This window comes from Bos taurus, chromosome 1 (genome assembly GCF_002263795.3).
Source record: "Bos taurus isolate L1 Dominette 01449 registration number 42190680 breed Hereford chromosome 1, ARS-UCD2.0, whole genome shotgun sequence".
Lineage (NCBI taxonomy): Eukaryota > Metazoa > Chordata > Mammalia > Artiodactyla > Bovidae > Bos > Bos taurus.
This window is the reverse complement of record NC_037328.1, coordinates 122,161,791-122,183,924: the sequence shown is the minus strand read 5'-3', so window position 1 is coordinate 122,183,924 and position 22,134 is coordinate 122,161,791. Positions and strand designations below refer to the sequence as shown.

The 22,134-nt window shown below is 38.3% G+C and overlaps 1 pseudogene; it reads right to left on the bottom strand.

The window, feature by feature from the left end:
- Positions 1-1,173: 1,173 nt before the first annotated feature.
- On the bottom strand, positions 1,174-17,121 carry LOC132346273 (phospholipid scramblase 4-like; annotated as a pseudogene).
- Between the last annotated feature and the right edge of the window lie 5,013 nt (positions 17,122-22,134).

Genomic DNA, 22,134 nt, shown 5'->3' with positions numbered 1-22,134 from the left:
CTGCAGTCATCTTCAATAGTGGCTTTTGGACACTTTTGCAACTAGATGGCTTTGCACAAGATAACTAACCCTAGTTTTCCCATCTCTAAAATGGGAATCATCATAGTAACTTATCTAACATGTAAGAATTCAATGAGTTACTACACAGAAAGTAGTTAGAACCAGAAGCATGCATATAATACAAAAACACTAAAAAGGAATAGCTGCCCTTATCATCGTTAGCATCACAGTTAGCATCTTTGTTATTACAAGTAATTGGTTACATTATCCACCTATTTCATGATTAGGATTTTTTTCCTCATAATCTACCCAGATGCATATAAGTCTGGTCTGCATTTAATTTTAAGGTAAACCTAGAAATTATATATAACAAAGTTGTTTGATTTCACATGACTGGTCCTTTATTGATATCAGCAGTAGAACTAAGAACCATGGGAAAATGTAACGGGCAACTATTCAGCTATTTAATTATATGTGACTAAAACTTATTTTTAGAATTTATTTTTTTAACTACATTTATACATAGGTTTCCAATGTAAATCATTTGCCTTATACTGTGTTATGTTACTGTACATATATTTTTATTTCTTAGAATCCAAAAACTGTTACATGGATAGATGCTCTAAGATACACACTTGGTTGGGTAAACAGAATATAGCTTTGATCTCAAGAGTAGATGTACCACGGTCATTGCAGCCCTAGACCTCTCCCTGCCCCACCACATATTCCAGTGGCACTGACCACCAGCCTACTCTAGGGGACTGGGAAAACAGAGTTAAGACAGCAGGCTGCCTCATCAAGTTTTCTGTTGGAACTTTGAACTTGTGAGCTCACGAAGCTTTTGTATCAGCTAAATTCTGCCCGTTCTGCAACCCTCTTTTCCAGGACCTTTCAAGTCTCTCCCTTTCTTTCCAACTCCCTTCATTACAATTCCACTTGAGGGAAGAGATTCCTCAGTACTCCCATCTGCCTACTATGAACCCCTGAAAAATTTTAGTTTTATCTCTAAAAAACAGAAATAATTGACACCTGTCTCATGACACGGTCTGGAAAAGATTACTTTGCATTTATTTTATATTAGAAACTCTTGGGAAGCTTCATATCTAGTTACATATTTAACTCACTTACATTTGCTGAGGGATATAGTACTATTTTGTTTATCTTTGATTCCCCTTAAATAGCCAGCCGTGTCTTACAAATAACAGGACTTTTACTCATTCAGCATTCACTGAACATTTCAGATGTACTAGAGACTATTCCTGGCTTCAGTGTAGGTTAATGAATAACTCAAATTTACTGACTGACCTTTTCAACTGAATCGTGTCACAAGTCATGTACCTACCGAGTGTGGCAGAGACAGGAGGTATCCTAGTTCTCACATTTATTCCCTTCCCAGCACTCTGTACTATTATTCCTCATCAGAAAGAATAACACTTTCAAGATAACTCAAAAGTGACAGACTTACAATGAGGAAGCAAGCTCTAAAAATCATGGCTTTCATGGTCACATCCAGGTCTAATGGGAAGTGAATTTCAAAGTGGTCAGCATCGCTCATTGCTGATAACATACCATTCCACTTCCGAGTGATACTGCCCATGCTAGATATGCCATCAAGTAATCTTATCTAGAAAGACAAGAATGAGACTTTGTGATGATTGAAAAGTGTTAAAATACATGTTTTAATTTTCTAATTAGAAACAATTTATATTGAGAGAGCATAAAAACAGTTTAGGAAAAGGATTTAGAACTTAATGTAATTTCAAATGAGGAAATTATAGTTAAGAAGGGTTATGCACTATGCAATTAGTTAAGAGCTAAAAATTAAAAATAGAACCACCATATTACCCAGCAATCACATGGCTGCTGCTCCTAAGTCACTTCAGTCATGTCTGACTCTGTGCAACCCCAGAGACGGCAGTCCACCAAGCTCCCCCGTCCCTGGGATTCTCCAGGCAAGAATACTACAGTGGGTTGCCATTTCCTTCTCCAATGCATGAAAGTGAAGAGTGAAAGTGAAGTCGCTCAGTCATATCCGACTCTGTGCGACCCCATGGACTGCAGCCCACCAGGCTCCTCCATCCATGGGATTTTCCAGGCAAGAGTACTGGAGTGAGGTGCCATCGCCTTCTCCAAGCAATCACACTACTGGGCATATATCATGAGAAAACCATAATTCAAAAAGATACATGCACCCCAATGTTCATTGCAGCACTATTTACAACAGCCAAGTTATGGAAGCAAACTAAATGTCCATCTACAGATGAATGGATAAAGAAAATGTAGTACATGTATACAGTGGAGCATTACTCTGCCATAAAAAGGAGTGAAAGGGTCATTTGCAGTAGTGTGAATGAACCCAGAGTTGGTCATACTGAGTGAATAAGTCAGAAAGGGTAAAACAAATATCATATATTAACACATATATAGAGAGAGTCTAAAATAATGGTACAGAGGAACCTATCTGCAGGGCAAGAATAGAGAGGCAAATGTAGAGAATGGACTATATCTTAAAATTATCAGGCCAATGCTCTTTCTTCAACTTTAAATGAAGCATTAGGGGGAACTTGTGTCATGAGGTATTATTTGAATTAATTACTAAATTATTCTCAATATAGCAAAGGATTAGGACTGGGGATTGGGAGGATTCTTGAAAGGTTGTTGTTGAATCACGCGAATACACCGGGATTCTTGGCCCCCGGAGGAGAAGAATTCAATCCGGGGCCAGAGACGAGGCTTGATCGCTCAGAGCTTTTGTGTAGTAAAGTTTTATTAAAGTATAAAGGACATAGAGAAAGCTTCTGACATAGGCATCAGAAGAGGGCAGAAAGAGTACCTGCTTGCTAGTGTGAACAATGAGGTTATATAATCCAAAGAATGTCTGGAGGTTGTAAAGATCTCCTCCCACCTACTCCCATAATTTACATTTTAAGATAACACTGTCCTCAGGCAAGATACATCCTTGTAAAGACCAGGTATACACCCATAATTAACATTTTAAAATAACAGAAGGTTGAATCCAAAGACTGTCCTTAGGCTGGATACATTATTGGTATATAATCCTAAGGAATGTGGAGAAAGAAAAAAAGTTTGTCCTTTTTTCCTCTTTGAGAATTCCAGACCCCTCTCTCCTTGGGGACCCCTAGACTCCCTATCAACCTGCCTAGGAAATGACTCTCTCATTCTCCTCCAGCTTAGCAAGCAACATGAAAAAGCAAGGAGGTATGGTACTGTGCACTTCATAAAATCCACATACTCACAAGCTTTTATAGGTTAAACTCACTGTCTTTAAGGTATCCTAGGACACCAAAGGACTTCTGCTTCTAAAAGGGAGACCCTGGCACTTACTATATGGTGAATATGTTAATGTCACTTGCTCATGGGAATAATATACTCCATCCTTCCCACTTTTTAGCTCAGCCACATTTTCTCTTTGCGACAGTAACTTTTGCCTTTTTTAATCAGATAAGCAATGCCGGATAATATGGTGAAATAAATATGGGACCTTGAGAAGTTTACTGGATAAACATGATGAACTTAGCTGGCTTGTCAAGCATTCAGAAAAGAATCTTTAAAAAATCCTGGAAATATTTCTATAAATTTCTTTTGTCAAATCTTACTGTTAGATAATAAGAAATTTCTCGTAGACACTGAAAGGCAATTTTTTTTTTTTTACTGAAAAAATGCTATAGTATGACCTGTTATAAGTTCTGTTTGTATTAAAAAATAGATTAGGTCAGGCTATCTCTCAGAACATTTTTGATATTTTACCTTTATCAACTGCTGAAATCATAAAAAAAAAGACCTCCCATTTTGGGAAAGGATGATGGAACCCATTAGCAATCTTTGAAAATGTTTTGATGTCAGCTGGGTAATTAACTCTTTCACCATACTACTGTATTTATTTTATTTTTTAAAGCTTTTTAAAAAAGCAATCTTTATTTCTTGGTTGCACTGGTTGGTGCACATGGGCTTTCTCTAGTTGAGGTGAGCAGGGGCTACTCTTGGTCACAGCGCTCAGGCTTCTCATTACGGTGGCTTCTCTTGTTGCGGAGCACAGGCCCTAGGTGTGCAGGCTTCAGGAGTTGTGGCACGTGGGCTCAGTAGTTGTGGCTCGCAGGCCCTAGAGCACAGGCTTGGAGCTGTGGCACATGGGCTTAGTTGCTCTACAGCATGTGGAGTCTTCCTGGACCAGGGGTAGAACCAGTGTCCCTGCACTGGAAGGTGGATTCCTATCCACTGTACCAGGAAAGTCCTATATTCATTTTTGAGTAATATTATAAACCTCAATTCACTCATATGTGAAAGTGGACAGAGGCTAATTTGCCCACATAGAGAAATTCTAAATACATTATTTTAACATCGCTGCTGCTGCTGCTAAGTCGCTTCAGTCGTGTCCGACTCTGTGTGACCCCAGAGAGGGCAGCCCACCAGGCTTCCCCGTCCCTGGGATTCTCCAGGCAAGAACACTGCAGTGGGTTGCCATTTCCTTCTCTAATGCATGAAAGTGAAAAGTGAAAGTGAAGTCGCTCAGTCGTGTCCGACTCCTAGCGACCCCATGGACTGCAGCCTACCAGGCTCCTCCATCCATGGGAGTTTCCAGGCAAGAGTACTGGAGTGGGGTGCCATTGCCTTCTCCGATTTTAACATTAGGTTACCTCAAAAATAGAATGAACCACAGCCATAGGTAGAACATGGCCCAAGCACTCCCATCATATCTCCTTTCTTCTCATTTTGGAGGCTGTACTCCACCCTGCACAGTTTCCAGTGTTCGGCTACAAAGCCAGTGGTGACGCTAGGAGGACACTGCACCTCCAGCTGCCAGTGAAGCAGAGACAGAGGTGAAGATGCTATATTTATACACACACACACACATACACACACACCACTACATATGTTTTTAACTTATTCAAGGACTAGGGAGACTATTTTTGGGAGAGATAGCCCTTCATGGTTCTCTGGTATTTCACTCTAATGCTTCAAGGATATCTTTGCAGAAAGAAACTTTAAAGGATGGGGTTATGTTTTCCTTCAGGACACAGAGGAGGCTTGACTACTGCTTGCTATAAAACAGGCAGCTCCCTTTCTAATTCTATGGTGGATGTGGTTATAAAAGGGGATATTTGTGGTGATGGAACTTTTCGGTATCTGTATTGTGGTGAATACAGGAATCCACACAGGTGATAAAATTTCATAGAACTAAACATGCATACACACATAACACAAATGTTAAGTGGAAAAATCAGAAAAAAAAACCTATCGGGATAAATGTTCCATAAATTGAGTAAGTCTATAATTTTGATTAGCTTTACTAAAGCATGCGTGTGTGTGTGTAGTCAGTTGTGTCCAACTCTTGATGACCCCATGGACTAAAGCCCTTCAGGCTCCTCTGTCCATGGGATTTCCCAGGCAAGAATACTGGAGTGGGTTGCCATTTCCTTCTCCAAGGTATCTTCCTAACCCAGGGATCAAACTTGTGTCTCCTGCATTGGTAGATTGACTGTTTACCATGGAGCCACACTACATCATGGCTTACTTTAATCTTGGAAGAAAACGCAAACCATGAATATGAAGAAAAATTCCTAATATATCCAAAATAATAAAGGATTAGAAACAAAGTTCAATTTCAAATATAAGACTGTTATTACAAAAGCAGTAGTGATAAAGTATGATACCTGGAAATAAATATTAATAACATTCTGCCACCAGTGTACTATGTGCCAGGTGCTGTCAGAGAAGTTAACATTTATTATTATTTAATCCTCAAAAAGATCCAAGTGATGGGTACTATTATTTTCTCTATTATATAGAAAACTGAATCACATAATCATTAAGTATCAGCATTTACTAAATTATTAATGTAAATAAATTAACATCTAGTAAATGCTAATAAACATGTCTTTTAAAAAATCCTGTGGATATTATTGTGCCTATTTTTAAGTACAAGAACACTGGGTCCCAAAGACGTTAAATAAACTGTAGACATTTAAGTGGGTGACATATCTGGAATTCAAAATTCTGTTTGGCCTCTTTTTAAAACTGCTTTTCTTTTCCTTGTAGCAAACAAACAGTTTGGAGAAGAGTTGGCTTTCCAGGTGGCGCTAGTGGCAAAGATTCTGCCTACCATTGAAGGAGATGCGGGTTCGATCCCTGGGTTGGGGAGATCCCCTGGAGAGGGGCGTGGTAACCCATTCCAGTATGCTTGCCTGGGAAATGCTATGGACAGAGGAGCCTGGTGGGCTACCATCCATAGGGTCACAGAGTCAGACATGACTGAAGTGACAGAAACACATGCACAACCAAACCATAATTCAGAATATCTGCTTTCTAGTTCTGGCACTGCCACCTGCCAAACATAACACCATCATCAGGCACTTAACTCTTTTGAACCACTGTTTCTTTGTCTGTAGCAAGACGTGGGTGTGATGGATTGTGTAAAATTACCTAAAATCTCTTCTAATACTAAAAGCCTAAGTGTATGTTTACCAACACCTTATCTAGGGATCCAAAGGTACCTTTAGGTAAGTGTGTGACTACTGTTCTCCATGACAGGTACATTTCTAATTCAGTACACACAATTGATAGAACTGTGGACACTGACTGAACAATTCTAATTTGTTCTTGGCCTACCAATTATCACTGAAAAGCAAGAACTCATAAGAAAATCCCTTGGAAAAAAAAAAAAGAAAATCCCTTGGTGATTTTCCTCAGGTGAATTAATTGATTAATTAAATTTCCGTCTCCCCTAAATCTTCTTCCATACTGACTTGTGAGAGCCAGTGACAATCCCCATCTCCATGGTTTTGGAAAGAGCACAGCCATGTGGTGAAGAGTTGGATCAGGAAGAAACAGTGGATTAGACTTTCTTTCTATGACCTCTTGCCCAGAGGAGGGACAACAGAAACAGGTGCATTTGAAAGGTCTCTGCATTGCCGTGACTTCTTGGCCCACAGAGTCAGTGACCCTGAGCACTGAGGGCCTCAGTGTCTCAGTAGCATTCTGCATAAAGTCGGCTCCATCTTCAGTTACAATGTAAACCATCTGGTCCAGGTTGTTTTCAGCATTGTATCTATAATTAGTTTCAAAGTGTGTTAGTCACTCAGTCCTGTCCGCTCTTTGTGACCCCATGGACTGTAGCCCAGTAGGTTCCTCTGTCCATGGAATACTCCAGGCAAGAATACTGGAGTGGGTTGCCATTTCCTTCTCCAATTAGTTTCAAAACCTGCCATCATTACAACACAAAATGAGAGAGCCATCTTAAATTAGAAGTAGTGAAAATAGTCCTCAAGAAGTTATTTGTGCAACATTTGTTACAGATGTAAAGAAAAACAACTTTTTAAAAATTTCATGTGAAACAAATGCAACTGATTCAAACATCAAAATATTTTATAATCTTATAAGTATTTAGATGTTTTAGAATTTAAAACATTTATTTTAATCTCAAGGTAAAATGATTAAAAAATTTTTTCACATAAGAGTAAAGATTGAAACCATATTGAAGAAGACTGATCATGTCTTATATAATACCTATATCCAGAAAATTTGACTTTTAAAAATATTTTGATGAGATTGTATGTTGCTTCATGAATTAGTCAGCTTGTGGAAGATGATTACTGTAATTGCAACTTGCAAATAGGAAAAGGACCAAGAGTTAAAAACTTTATGCTATAGTCAAACAAATGTGTAGAGCTGTTGCTTTAAGGGTCGGGAATGTTTTAGTGATGAAGGACAGTCTCCATGTTGACTGTTCTCATTTTTTCTATTTCCAAAGCAAGGGCCCTAGACTGGAATTCAGCAAATCAAGATTCTGCTTGTCATTTGCTAAGTCATTTCATTTTTCTGCTCTTTCCCCCACCTTATCTATACAAGTTAATGATAGGAGTGGAGACAAGGACTAAGTGAAGAGCCAGATAATATATAAGATTTGATGATTAGATGATTTATAAATAAATACAATTATACAAAGATAATTCTCTTAGTTTCTAAAAGAAATCTTTCCTCTTTGAATCACTAAAATGGATTAATCTAAAAAAGAAAGTGGCTACTGGATAATTCTGCTCATTACTGGATAATGTTGCTGATTCAAACTTCCATCTTATTCAAATACTGTTGAATATTGTTGAATTATACCTACTTTCCAGAGGCTCAAAATGCTGAAGAACATGTATGTAGTCCAACTGTTGGGAGAGATAAAAAGCAATTAGGAGAGAAATAAAAGAATTAAGTCAGCATTAGAAAAGAAATTGATCATATAACATATTAACTGATTTTTAAATTGTCTTTAATAATAGCATCAGGGCTTCCCTGGTGGCTCAGACAGTAAAGCATCTGCCTGCAATGCAGGAGACCCAGGTTCTATCCCAGTGTTGGGAAGATCACCTGGAGAAGGAAATGGCAATCCACTCCAGTACTCTTGCACGGAAAATTCCATGGACTGAGGTGCCTGGTAGGCTACAGTCCATGGGGTTGCAAAGAGTCTGACACGACTGAGTGACTTCACTTCACTTCACTTAATAGGAATAGAATTAATTAAAAATATATTTTATCAAGTGAAATTATCCTATTTGTACCTGATCAGATGGTTATTAGCAGAGACGACCAGATAGGAAAACAGTTTCCTCCAGTTCTACCGTAAAAGATCGAAACATTTATCTAAAATATTAGAAAATCACCTTCCTGCTACAGTGACTGAATTGAGAAGAAGCTGTGTTGACATGGACTGCTCCCACCTTAGTCCCCTCCACTCGCTGACATCTGACATGTCTCCCACAGACTGGACTTGTCACGAAGTTCATGATAATTTAATATGGACCAGCCACAGAGAAGCCAATTTTCTCAGTGGCATATGGAGAGTGAATTAGCCAGTGGACTTTACTCAGGAATGTCCAATTTTATATCATTTCACGGGTACTTCTGAGAAAATAACATAGTGACTGCCATTCACGTACACTACTAAACACCAAGATCTTTCCGCAGCACATACTTTAATTAGGAAAAGTTTGGAGAGGGCAGGCGACATGTGACTAGGATTAGGGCAAAGGAAAGGGAGGTTGGGAATACCATTAGGTAAATTTTTATCTTCACTTTATTTCAGAATTACTCCCAAGATAGACATTTGACAGTTCCATTACCTATTATATTTGATTCCTTCTAAGAGAGGAAATCTCCTTGAGGACAGACTGATAATACTTTATACAGTTTTACATCATTCCTAATCTGTGAACATAGAACATTGACTGAAATGCCATATTTCTTAAAGATTTGTTGATTAAGTTAATGAATTTGTTGAATAAGTTTAATGAATACATTTTGAAATGAATTGAAATAATGAGTGTTTAGTCATGTGAGTGATTACATGCAGACAGAGATAACACAATCCATGTTTAATTCAGTAGTATTTCTCCTGTGAAAACACAAAAAGGTGGCAGGGGGAGTCTGAAAATGTCTTGTGATATTTCAAAAGTGGCCATTAAAATGGTTTACCATCCCTTTAAAATATTCTAGCATCTTAAATCTAGGATTAAAAGATAAAACATATTCACTACTTGGTAAAATGTCCACTGCTGGGCAAAATATCCTAAAGAAATGAAGCCCTTCATTGTGGGAGAAATTTACCCCATAACAAACTGCGGTTATTTAGGAGTAGTTATTTGAGGATTTATTGGAGTCTCTGGCAAACTTAAGTCTCAGAGACCAAATAATCCTGCTATACTAGACAGAATTCCACTAACAGGTCCTAAAAGGATCTACATATCTTCCACATGACATCTCAAAGATCTAGGGAAGATACAGGACAACGATTGGGTGTGTGCCTTCCACTCACAGCCAAGGAGGAACTTTAACTAAACAGCATCAATATAGTTCTCATTTACTCTGTACTTCCTGTGTGCCATGAATTATATTACATGTCAATAATTCTCATAATTCTCAGTAGGGCAGGGATAGATAGTACTGTTTTATAAATGAAGGAATTAAAACACCAACAAGTTAAGAAGTGTGTTAAAGGTTGCAGAGCTTGTAGGAGATAAAGTCAGAATTAAAAACCATATTGTCTGGCTCCAAAGCCTGTTTTATTTTTGTTTATTTCTGGTTTTGTTTTTTAACTGAAACCATTTCTGAAAGGGAAAAGTGAATCGATAGTATCTGTCAAGGTAACAGAATAAGTTGAACAACTTTTTTGAACTTGGGTAATTTTAAAGTTGTACAATTTTATTTTTTAAATTATGCATTATAATTTTATTTTTTCTTTTTTTTAAATTTATTTATTTTAATTGGAGGCTAATTACTTTACAATATTGTGGTGATTTTTGCCATATACTGACATGAATCTGTACAATTTTAAAAGAAATGGAAATGGTCTAGGAGACCCTAGGCTTGCAAAGACAAATTCCTCTATTAGTGTGTGAGTAGAAAAATGATTTTCCAAAATGTATTACCTATAAACATTCTATAAAAGGGGTTACTCTAGCAGTTTAATGGCTTTTATGTGTATTTATAGTTGTTTTACAAAGAGAAAATTTAATAAAATTTTTGTGTTAAATTTCAGTTTCCTAATACAACTGTATTGAATTTCACACATTGTTTCTATAGCATTGTATCAATAGTTTGCAATGCACAAGATTAACAATATATAGAATTGCCAAAAGGAACTGGGCAACCTCAAGGAATATTTTATTGACTATATTGGGAGACAAGTATTGAATTATAGTCTTTTGCTCACAATGAACTTTAGAAACCCCTGGCATCCAAAACCAAATGGGCCAAGATTACAGAAGGTTTTCCACCAATAGATTTATCTTAGGGTACAATTTTTGAGTGTAAACCATTTTGTTCACCAAACCTGTCTATCCCCAAATTTCTGATCAGGGTTTCAGGGTGGTTCTACAATTTTTATGTAGAAGGGATTGAGGAAATCACCATTTTGTGGGAGGGGAAGTCTTATGGACTTGACTTGAAGCTATGTGTGCTTGGTTGCTGTTGTTTAGCCTCTCAGTCACGTCCAATTCTTTGTGACCCCATGGACTGTAGCTCCCCAGGCTCCTTCATCCATGGGATTCTCCAGACAAGAATACTGGAGTGGGTTGCCATTTCTTTCTCCAGGGGATCTCCCCTATCCAATGATTGAACCTCCATCTCCTGCCTTGGCAGGTGGACTCTTTACAACTGAGTTACCAGGGAAGCCCATATATGCTTGGTAATCACCTTATTTTTTTTTTACTAACGTATTAGGTTTTTGTGGGGGCTGGAGTGGCTAATGAATTATGAGTGGTGAGGGAAAGCAAGGGGTTAAGCCACTTGATGATTTGGTCATTAAGTGTCTGTTTCTTTCATATCACCTTTCTTCATGTTCACTCTTAGCTCCTAGTAAATGACACCCCAGCTTGCATCTACCATAGCATTTTTCTATTCCTACTTCTGTTTTTCTAATTCTCTACAAGAGGCCACCTTGAGTATTTTACAGTTCAACCTACTCTGTTTATGAAAACCACACTCTTCCCACTAAAAGAATCCCCATCCTCTACGTTTCTTAAATTAGTACCACCACTTTTAAAGTCTCACAAAGTAGATACCTGTCATCACTAACCTTTACCCACCCTCTTCAACTTTTCATTTCTTCTTGTTGGATCTCCCAGATCATATTTCATAAGAAAACAATTTGGATTTGTGTGAAGTACCTGACCTAAGTATTCCAGACCAGGAGGACAGTTCAGCATAGGAACTGGCTCTGGCATCCAAGTTGCTGTAGCAGACTTACTTGGTGAAGGGTACCAGCCATATTGGTACTGTATAGGATGGGTGCCACCAGTTGGAATGTATGAAGGGAGGGTCCTGAGTTGCTATGGGCTGTAGTATCCCACAGGCAAGTCTCCTGGGGTGTATGCAGGTGAAAGAACAGCTGGTCCAGCGAGCCTGCATTCAAAAACAAATGAGACAATTGTATATAGTGAAAACTAATATTTTGAGACTTAGCATGAATTTTTATACGGAGATTACATGAGTCACATGATGAGTTCTTAACAATGACAAGAAGTTCCATTTTCTAAGGGAAGGGGCATGTACCAAAAATGTAGTGGGAGGATTTCCAGATTATTAACTCATTTAATCTTCTTATATCTGTGAGATAGTTATGCCCAGTGCACAAGTGCAAAAATTAAGGTTGAGATTAAGTAATTTGTTACCCTGTCTATGTCTATGGTTGGCATAAAATTACCATGATGCAAATTTCTACTTTTATATTCTTTACCATTATTGTTCAAGTTCACGTAAGTGGTAACACTGAGATTTGAAGTCATGTGCTAGTGTCAAAGTGATGATTTAGACTGCTGCATTGTCTGTGGCTCAGTCACCTGTTTATACCCTCATCATCTGGTTCTCACAAGCTTTCCTCCAACCAAGGATCAGTTAAATTTTAACTCTGTCAATATAAAAACAATCACCATCAAGGAAACCAGATTTCCTTAAAGAGACACGATGTTTAAGAAGGCAAGCACTCAAAATCATGAATTAATAAGAGAGTATAACTAAAGGGTGACTTTAGATTTTGTTTTTCTTTTACTAAATGTCTCTTAAAAGCAGCAGGGATATCATCTCCTTTTATCTCTCCCTTCTCCAGCCAGGATGGTATCAGTGCAGGCCTAATAGGGAGCTTGAACTCCTGTCAGCAGTAACAAGGAGCACTTCACCTCCACCTATGCAAAAGGAAGGCTCCCTGTAAGTAAGCAGGATCCCCTGACATTTAATGAAGAAGCATGGGTAACTTTTCACAAACATTTCACAATGACTGCTTAAAATATGAAGAATTAGCAGCATTTAGACATAAGACTATCTATTCTGCTGGGAAGTATCTGTAGTTCTCGAAAAAAATAAGATCTAAGTACTTTTATCTCCAAATTTGTTTCATTTTACTTTCTTAGATTTAAACTAATTAATTGGTTTATTTATGTAAGTAATTGGGCTTTGGTCTACTACTAAGGGGTATCTAATAAACTATGTTATTCCTAACTTTGGAGAGCCTTACCTGAAGCCCTGTGAGAGGGAGAACCACAACTCTCTTTCTCTGACCTTTGAGGAAAAGCCAGAACAAAATGTAATAAATGGTCAGATCCACAAGACAAAAGGTGCTTTCCTCTTAATCCCAGCCAAAAGAGATGGTTTTTAAAAACTACTGTAGTTAAAAACAAAATAGAAGAAACCAGGTTGAATATTTTATTCTCATGTTTTATTACAGATCTATTTTAGCTAAAATACAACTAATTCCAAATTAGGAGATTATAGCTGAGACCTGACCTATAAAACTGACTGAAGCCTTGATGACATTTGTGGGGTTTTATTTATTTTGAATATTCTCACCTTTTTTTGTCAAGAATTTATTGACTGAAAATTACTAACTTAATTTCACAGTCTACTCATGGATGTATAGGTTGGGAAACAATTTTAGAACAGTAATTCTCAAATTTAGCTGTTGACATAATTCAAAAAGACACCCGTACACCAATGTTCATTGCAGCACTATTTGTAATAGACAGGACATGGAAGCAACCTAGATGTCCATTGATAGATGAATGGATAAAGAAGTTGGGGTATATATATACAGTGGAATATTACTTAGACGTAAAAAGGAATGAATTTGAGCCAGTTCTAGTGAGGTGAATGAACCTATGGCCTGTTATACAAAGTGAAGTCAGAGAGAGAAAAACAAGTATTATATATTAATGCATATTAAAAATAGTACTGATGAACCTATTTGCAGGGCCAAAATAGAGACACAGATGTAGCAAATGGACTTGGGGACACAGCAGGGGAAGAAGTGGATGGGACAAATTGAGAGAATAGCACTGAAACATATACATGACCGTATGTAAAATAGCTAGCTAGTGGAAAGTTGCTGTATACCACAGGGAGCTCAACCCGGTGCTCTGTGACAACCTAGAGAGGTAGAGTGGGGTCAGGGTGGGAGGGAGGTTTAAGAGGGAGGGACCATATGTATACCTATGGCTGATTCATGTTGATGTATGGCAGAGACCAAAACAACATTGTAAAGTAATTGTCCTCCAATTAAAAATAAATTTAAACAATTTAGCTGTTGATAAAAATCAACAAGATAGGATGTCTTTCAAGATTTTTGTTAGAGATCCTGATTCAATCAGATCAGATCAGTCGCTCAGCCGTGTCCGACTCTTTGCGACCTCATGAATCGCAGCACGCCAGGCCTCCCTGTCCCTCACCAACTCCCGGAGTTCACTCAGACTCACATCCATCGAGTCAGTGGTGCCATCCAGCCATCTCATCCTCTGTCGTCCCCTTCTCCTCCTGCCCCCAATCCCTCCCAGCATCAGAGTCTTTTCCAATGAGTCAACTCTTCGCATGAGGTGGCCAAAGTACTGGAGTTTTAGCTTTAGCATCATTCCTTCCAAAGAAATCCCAGGGCTGATCTCCTTCAGAATGGACTGGTTAGATCTCCTTGCAGTCCAAGGGACTCTCAAGAGTCTTCTCCAATACCACAGTTCAAAAGCATCAATTCTTCGGTGCTCAGCCTTCTTCACAGTCCAACTCTCACATCCATACATGACCACAGGAAAAACCATAGCCTTGACTAGACGAACTTTGTTGGCAAAGTAATGTCTCTGCTTTTGAATATGCTATCTAGGTTGGTCATAACTTTCATTCCAAGGAGTAAGCGTCTTTTAATTTAATGGCTGCAGTCACCATCTGTAGTGATTTTGGAGCCCAGATAAATAAAGTCTGACACTGTTTCCACTGTTTCCCCATCTATTTCCCATGAAGTGATGGGACCAGATGCCATGATCTTTGTTTTCTGAATGTTGAGCTTTAAGCCAACTTTTTCACTCTCCACTTTCACTTTCATCAAGAGGCTTTTGAGTTCCTCTTCACTTTCTGCCATAAGGGTGGTGTCATCTGCATATCTGAGGTTATTGATATTTCTCCCAGCAATCTTGATTCAATAGGTGGCCAGAAATCTATCATTTTTATTTTATTAAAAGAAATCCTACTGTTTTGATACACTTAGCATATATTAAACTACACTTTAAGAAATGATTAGATTTTTTTTCCCTGAAATACATAACCTGCCATTAAAATTGAATGTTCATAGCAACATTATTTATAGTAGCTCAAAAGTGGAAAGAGTCCAAATGTTCATGAAGTGATCAAGGGATAATTAAGATGTTTATGAAACAGAATATGATTCAGCATAAAAAGGGATAATGTTCAGACACATGCTTCAACATGGATAAACCCTGACAACTATATGCTGAAAAAAGTAGGCATAAAAGGCCATCTGTGTTATGATTCCATCTATACAAAATATCCAGATTAGGCAAGACTATACAGATATAAGTAAATCAGTGGTTTCCAGGAGAAGGATAAAATGTGGCGTGATTGTTAATGGAAGGTGATAAATAAAATGAAAATGTTCTGGATTTAAATTTAAACTAGTGATGGTTGTATAACCTTATGAACATACTAAAAACCACTGGCTTGCATACTTTTAAAGTGGTGAATTTTATATATATGAATTTATCTCCATTAAAAAATAAATTAAGATAAATCATGTTGAAAGGCACTAAATATTGAGAAATGGTACTGACTGTATTATGTTGGATTGTTAATATCTGGGTTTAGAAGGGGTTGACCCAAGAATCGGGGATTACACTGGACCAGATCCAGACAACATGCATAAACATGAGGCAGAGGGGAAAAGAGCCCTGCCATTTCAAAAACAGTACAGGAGCAAAGGCTGCCTGAGCTACAGAATCTTATTTCTAGAAAGACCCAGTATCTCTGCATCATCTCACAGATGGTTATTTTTGAAACTGTAAGTTTTTGCCCCTCTTCTTGATACTGTTACTAAGTCTCATCCAGTTGGGACTATTGTTGACTTCTCCCTTTTTTCTTACTTTATTTTTGTTCCAGTAATTCCTTCACACTGATCCTTAGAGCTGTCTTATTAGATGTCAACTAGCTGCTCACAGGATATTCACTGAGCACTCGTTATGCAATGGACCCTGTGCCAGAAGCTGGGAAGGTGATGGAAAAACAAACTCGAGTATCTACTTTATAGTCTCGATGGCCTGTTAAACAGCATCTGCAGATCCCCCATGGTCTCTTGGATAAGATGCAAACTCCTTATCTGCACTTCAGCCCTTTCACCATCATTTCTCTGCACTTTGCTATTTGTCCCAAATAGCCTTTATCATGTTCCCAAGAAACCACCAGGTCTTCATGACCTTGTGCTTCTGAACAGGTTTTTCTTTCTCCCAGGCTTGGTCCCTTCCCACTTTTTTGGGGGGTTGAGAAAATCCTTATCATGACAACAAAACTTTACTTCCTTAGTTAGGATTTCCCTCATCCCCGGCAGAATCAGCTACTCTGTCTTCTGTGCTTCCCTGGTGGCTCAGATGGTAAAGAATCTGCTGGCAATGTGGGAAACCTGGGTTTGATCCTCAGATTTGGAAGATCTCCTGCAGAAAAGGTAATGGTGATCTGCTCTAGTGTTATTGTTTGGGAAATCCATGGACAGAGGAGTCTGAGGGTGCTACAGTCCATGGATTGGAAAGAGTCAGACATGACTGAGAGACTAACACTTTCATTTCACTTTCATCTCTGGAAGAATCAGTTACTCTGTCTTCTGGGCCTCTATAATACTCGCTTCATATTTCCCTAATAATGTGGAGAATGCCATCAATGTTTTCACAACTTCCAACCCCAGGAGGCTATAAATTCTTTGAAGGCAGGAATCTGTTCCACTTGACAGCCAGTAAACTACTTGGAATCCAGCAGGCATGCAATATTTATTTGTTGAATTAAGCAACTAACCAGTTAATTAAAAGAGCAACCTTAATTCTTAGTGTCATTTTCTGTCTAAGAGAATATTTAACTTACCAGGTACAAAATGGGAATTGTATTCTGGAGGGGCATCAGAATTTGGATCTGATGAATTTAAATGGCAGTTATAGGCAGGAGGAACACCAGGCATTAGATCCAGGAGCTCTGCTTTATTTTCCATTTCACTGACAGGTTGATCAAGGCTTGTGGTAATAGGCCTTAGAGAGAGGTAGACTACAAGGGAGAAATAAAATAATTTGATGACTGAAGATATTAAATTTTTAGTATGCTAAATCATCAGTGTATGTAATCACTACAATATATACCACTATATTTACTATAAAACATGTAAAATATATTGTATATTAGACATTAATCTATATACACAGTAATTCTTAGGCTGAACATAAATGAAAAAAGTAAAGCTGAGCAATTATACCGTACTTGTGATTTACACACTGAGTTCTCAGGCTGGTGGTTCATATGACCTGATGTTGCTCTTATTTGTATATCCAAATTCCTTCCAAGATAGTCAAAATTCTTTATCCTCTAATGCATTAGGAAGAATTTGGCATACATAACATGAATCTGATTTTTCCCCCCATATCTTTTTTGGAAAGTGGCTGTGTCAAAGTAAGTTCAAAACAAAGCAACATAAATACTTAATGCTTTAAAAGGCAGTATGCAAACATGATTCATTTAGAGGTGATTTAGTTCACTTTGCTGGTGACTCTATTTTATTTTTCCTAAAACTGATGTCACTATAATTACTGAAAATAGGTGTTGATGTCACATTTCATGTTATACCCTTTCCTTTTACTGTGACTGGAGACACATTCTCCTGGCCTCAGTATCAGGAATGTGTGTGGGCACATGAACTCGTTGTATTCAACTCTTTGCGACCCCATGGAATGTAGCCCGCTGGGCTCCTCTGTCCATGGAATTTTCCAGACAAGAATACTGGAGTGGGTTCCCACTTCCTTCTCCAAGGGGTCTTCCCAACCCTCTGTGTCTCCTGAATTGGCAGGTGGGTTATTTACCAGCTGAGCCATCAGGGAAGCCCTCAGTATCAGGAATAGTTCAGCGTTTCTGAAAGAACTGGTTGACTTATCTCAGACAATAAATGTCCCATAAATGTGTTTCTCTCCTTATATCTGTTGCTAGAACACTCAGGGCCCACTTTTCAGACCTCCTGTATCAAGGTAAGCCTTTCATTACTATCAGCTCTTTCCTATTCTTATTTTTCTTTACCTTGTTTTCCTCATGGGTTTTAAGTATCTTTCTTTAGATGTGACCAATATAAATTCCCTATGACTCTTTCTGTGTCAAATACAGGAAGATAGTAATGTTCATATTTGTAAATGAATAGAAACAGTATTCAAATGTTAAAGCATAAAATCAATTTCAAAAGGAAATGAACTCAAGGTATTGCTGTACTAAGAAAAGATAATCAGTAGAAACAAACCAGCAAGTTGAAACAAAAACAAGTTTTAGATCATCAGTTTTGTTAACCTATCTGGTTCTAGGTGTATGCTATTGTCTTTTAATCACTATAGCTTTTAAATGATATTTACAGCTTCCTTTCTGAAAATCTATTCTCAGGTGTTTTGTCTTTTCCACATGAACTAAACAATGGAATTAGAAAAACAAACCAAAAAAATTCTAAGACTGTATTTAATTTATACATTTCTTTAGGAGGAAAAAAAATATGTGCTATCATAGATACATCTGTATATATGCATTTTCCCTTATAGTTTTATATTTTTTAAAAATAGGTCCTATATATTTTGTGTTGCTTGTTCATAACCCGAAAAGTTTTTTTTCCCCCTAGGTGTTAATATACATGAAATGCAAAGTTTTTCTGTAGATAAAGATTATTCAGTTTACTTACTAAATTTTACTTTTTCAAAGAGCTTTTCAGTTGTTATATTTGGACATGCAAGGAATGAAGCCATATTATGTGTAAAGGCAGTTCTTTGCATCTTCTTTTTTCCAATCAGAATGTTAACTTGTTCTACCTAATTTCCCTGGCTGTAAAATTCACAATATGTGTGATGGTGAACATTCTTTTCAAATTTGATGGAGAAGATAGTAGTGTTTCACCTTAAACATGATGTCAGAACAGAAGATTATGTGTATATTTCTATCAGAGAGACATGCAGTTTAAAATACTGATTTAAAATACTTTATGGAGGTGAGAAATGAACTTAGTACATATATATTTACTTCACCTAGACCTATTTGGTAGTTGCTCAGTCATGTCTGACTCTTTGTGACCCCATGAACTGTAGCCTGCCAGGCTCCTCCGTCCATGGGATTCTCCAGGCAAGAATACTGGAGTGGGTTACCGTTTCCTTCTCCATATCTATTTAGTTCAGTTCAGTTCAGTCACTCAGTCGTGTCCGAATCTTTGCGACCCCAAGACCTGCAGCGATCCAGGCCTCCCTGTCCATCACCAACTCCCGGAGTTCACTCAAACTCATGTCCATCAAGTCGGTAATGCCATCCAGCCATCTCATCTTCTGTCATCCTCTTCTCCTCCTGCCCCCAATCCCTCCCAGCATCAGAGTCTTTTCCAATGAGTCAACTCTTTGCATGAGGTGGCCAAAGTACTGGAGTTTCAGCTTTAGCATCATTCCTTCCAAAGAACACCCAGGACTGATCTCATTTAGAATGGACTGACTGGATCTCCTTGCAGATCAAGGGACTCTCAAGAGTCTTCTCTGACACCACAGTTCAAAAGCATCAATTCTTCAGCGCTCAGGTTTCTCCACAGTCCGACTCTCACATCCATACATGACTACTGGAAAAACCATAGCCTTGACTAGGTGGACCTTTGTTGGCAAAGTAATGTCTCTGCTTTTGAATATGCTATCTAGGTTGGTCATAACTTTCTTTCCAAGGAGTAAGCGTCTTTTAATTTCATGGCTGCAGTCACCATCTGCAGTGATTTTGGAGCCCCCAAAAATAAAGTCTGACACTGTTTCCACTCTTTCCCCATCTATTTCCCATGAAGTGATGGGACCAGATGCCATGATCTTAGATTTCCGAATGTTGAGCTTTAGGCCAACTTTTTCACTCTCCTCTTTCACTTTCATCAAGAGGCTTTTTAGTTCCTCTTCACTTTCTGCCATAAGGGTGGTGTCATCTACATATCTGAGGTTATTGATATTTCTCCTGGCAATCTTGATTCCAGCTTGTGCTTCTTCTAGCCCAGCGTTTCTCATGATGTACTCTGCATACAAGTTAAATAAGCAGGGTGACAACATACAGCCTTGACTTGCTCCTTTTCCTATTTGGAACCAGTCTGTTGTTCCATGTCCAGTTCGAACTGTTGCTTCCTGACCTGCATATAGGTTTCTCAAGAGGCAGGTCAGGTGGTCTGGTACTCCCATCTCTTTAAGAATTTTCCACAGTTTATTGTGATCCACACAGTAAAAGGCTTTGGCATAGTCAATGAAGCAGATATAGATGTTTTTATGGAACTCTCTTGCTTTTTTGATGATCCAACAGATGTTGGCAATTTGATCTCTTGTTCCTCTGCCTTTTCCAAAACGAGCTTGAACATCTGGAATTTCACAGTTCACATATGCTGTGGAGAATTTTGAGCATTATTTTACTAGCGTTTGAGATGAGTGCAATTGTGTGGTAGATTGAGCATTATTTGGCATTGCCTTTCTTTTGGATTGGAATGAAAACTGACCTTTTCCAGTCCTGTGGCCACTGCCGAGTTTTCCAAATTTGCTGGCATATTGAGTACAGCACTTTCACAGCATCATCTTTCAGGATTTGAAAGAGCTCAACTGGAATTCCATCACCTCCACTAGTTTTGTTTGTAGTGATGCTTTCTAAGGCCCACTTGACTTCACATTCCAGGATGTCTGGCTCTAGGTCAATGATCACACTATCGTGATTATCTGGGTCATGAAGATCTTTTATGTACAGTTTTTCTGTGTATTCTTGCCACCTCTTCTTAATACCTCCTGCTTCTGTTAAGGCCATACCATTTCTGTCCTTTATCAAGCCCATCTTTGCATGAAATATTCCCTTGGTATCTCTGATTTTCTTAAAGAGATCTCTAGTCTTTCCCATTCTCTTGTTTTCCTCTATTTCTTTGCATTGATTGATGAGGAAGGCTTTCTTATCTCTTCTTGCTATTCTTTGGAACTCTGCATTCAGATGCTTATATCTTTCCTTTTCTCCTTTGCTTTTCACTTCTCTTCTTTTCACAGCTATTTGTAAGGCCTCCCCAGACAACCATTTTGCTTTTTTGCATTTTTTTTTCCCATGGGGATGGTCTTGATCCCTGTCTCCTGTACAATGTCACGAACCTCCGTCCATAGTTCATCAAGCACTCTATCAGATCTAGTCCCTTAAATCTAATTCTCACTTCCACTGTATAATCATAAGGGATTTGATTTAGGTAATACCTGAATGGTCTAGTTTTCCCTACTTTCTTCAATTTAAGTCTGAATTTGGCAATAAGGAGTTCATGATCTGAGCCACAGTCAGCTCCCGGTCTTGTTTTTGCTGACTGTATACAGCTTCTCCATCTTTGGCTGCAAAGAATATAATCAATCTGATTTCGGTGTTGAGCATCTGGTGATGTCCATGTGTAGAGTCTTCTCTTGTGTTGCTGGAAGAGGGTGTTTGTTATGACCAGTGTGTTCTCTTGGCAAAACTCTATTAGTCTTTGCCTTGCCTTCACTCCAAGACCAAATTTGCCTGTTACCCCAGGTGTTTCTTGACTTCCTACTTTTGCATTCCAGTCCCCTATAATGAAAAGGACATCTTTTTTGGGTGTTAGTTCTAAAAGGTCTTGTAGGTCTTCATAGAACCGTTCAACTTCAGCTTCTTCAGTGTTACTGGTTGGGACATAGACTTGGATTACTGTGATATTGAATGGTTTGCCTTGGAAATGAACAGAGATCATTCTATCATTTTTGAGACGGCATCCAAGTACTGCATTTTGGACTCTTTTGTTGACCATGATGGCTACTCCATTTCTTCTAAGGGATTCCTGCCCGCAGTAGTAGATATAATGGTCATCTCAGTTAAATTACCCAGCCAGTCCATTTTAGTTTGCTGATTGCTGGAATGTCAATGTTAACTCTTGCCATCTCTTGTTTGACCACTTCCAATTTGCCTTGATTCATGGACCTAACATTCCAGGTTCCTATGCAATATTGCTCTGTACAGCATCGGACCTTGCTTCTATCACCAGTCACATCTGCAACTGGGTATTGTTTTTGCTTTGGCTCCATCCCTTCATTCTTTCTGGAGTTATTTCTC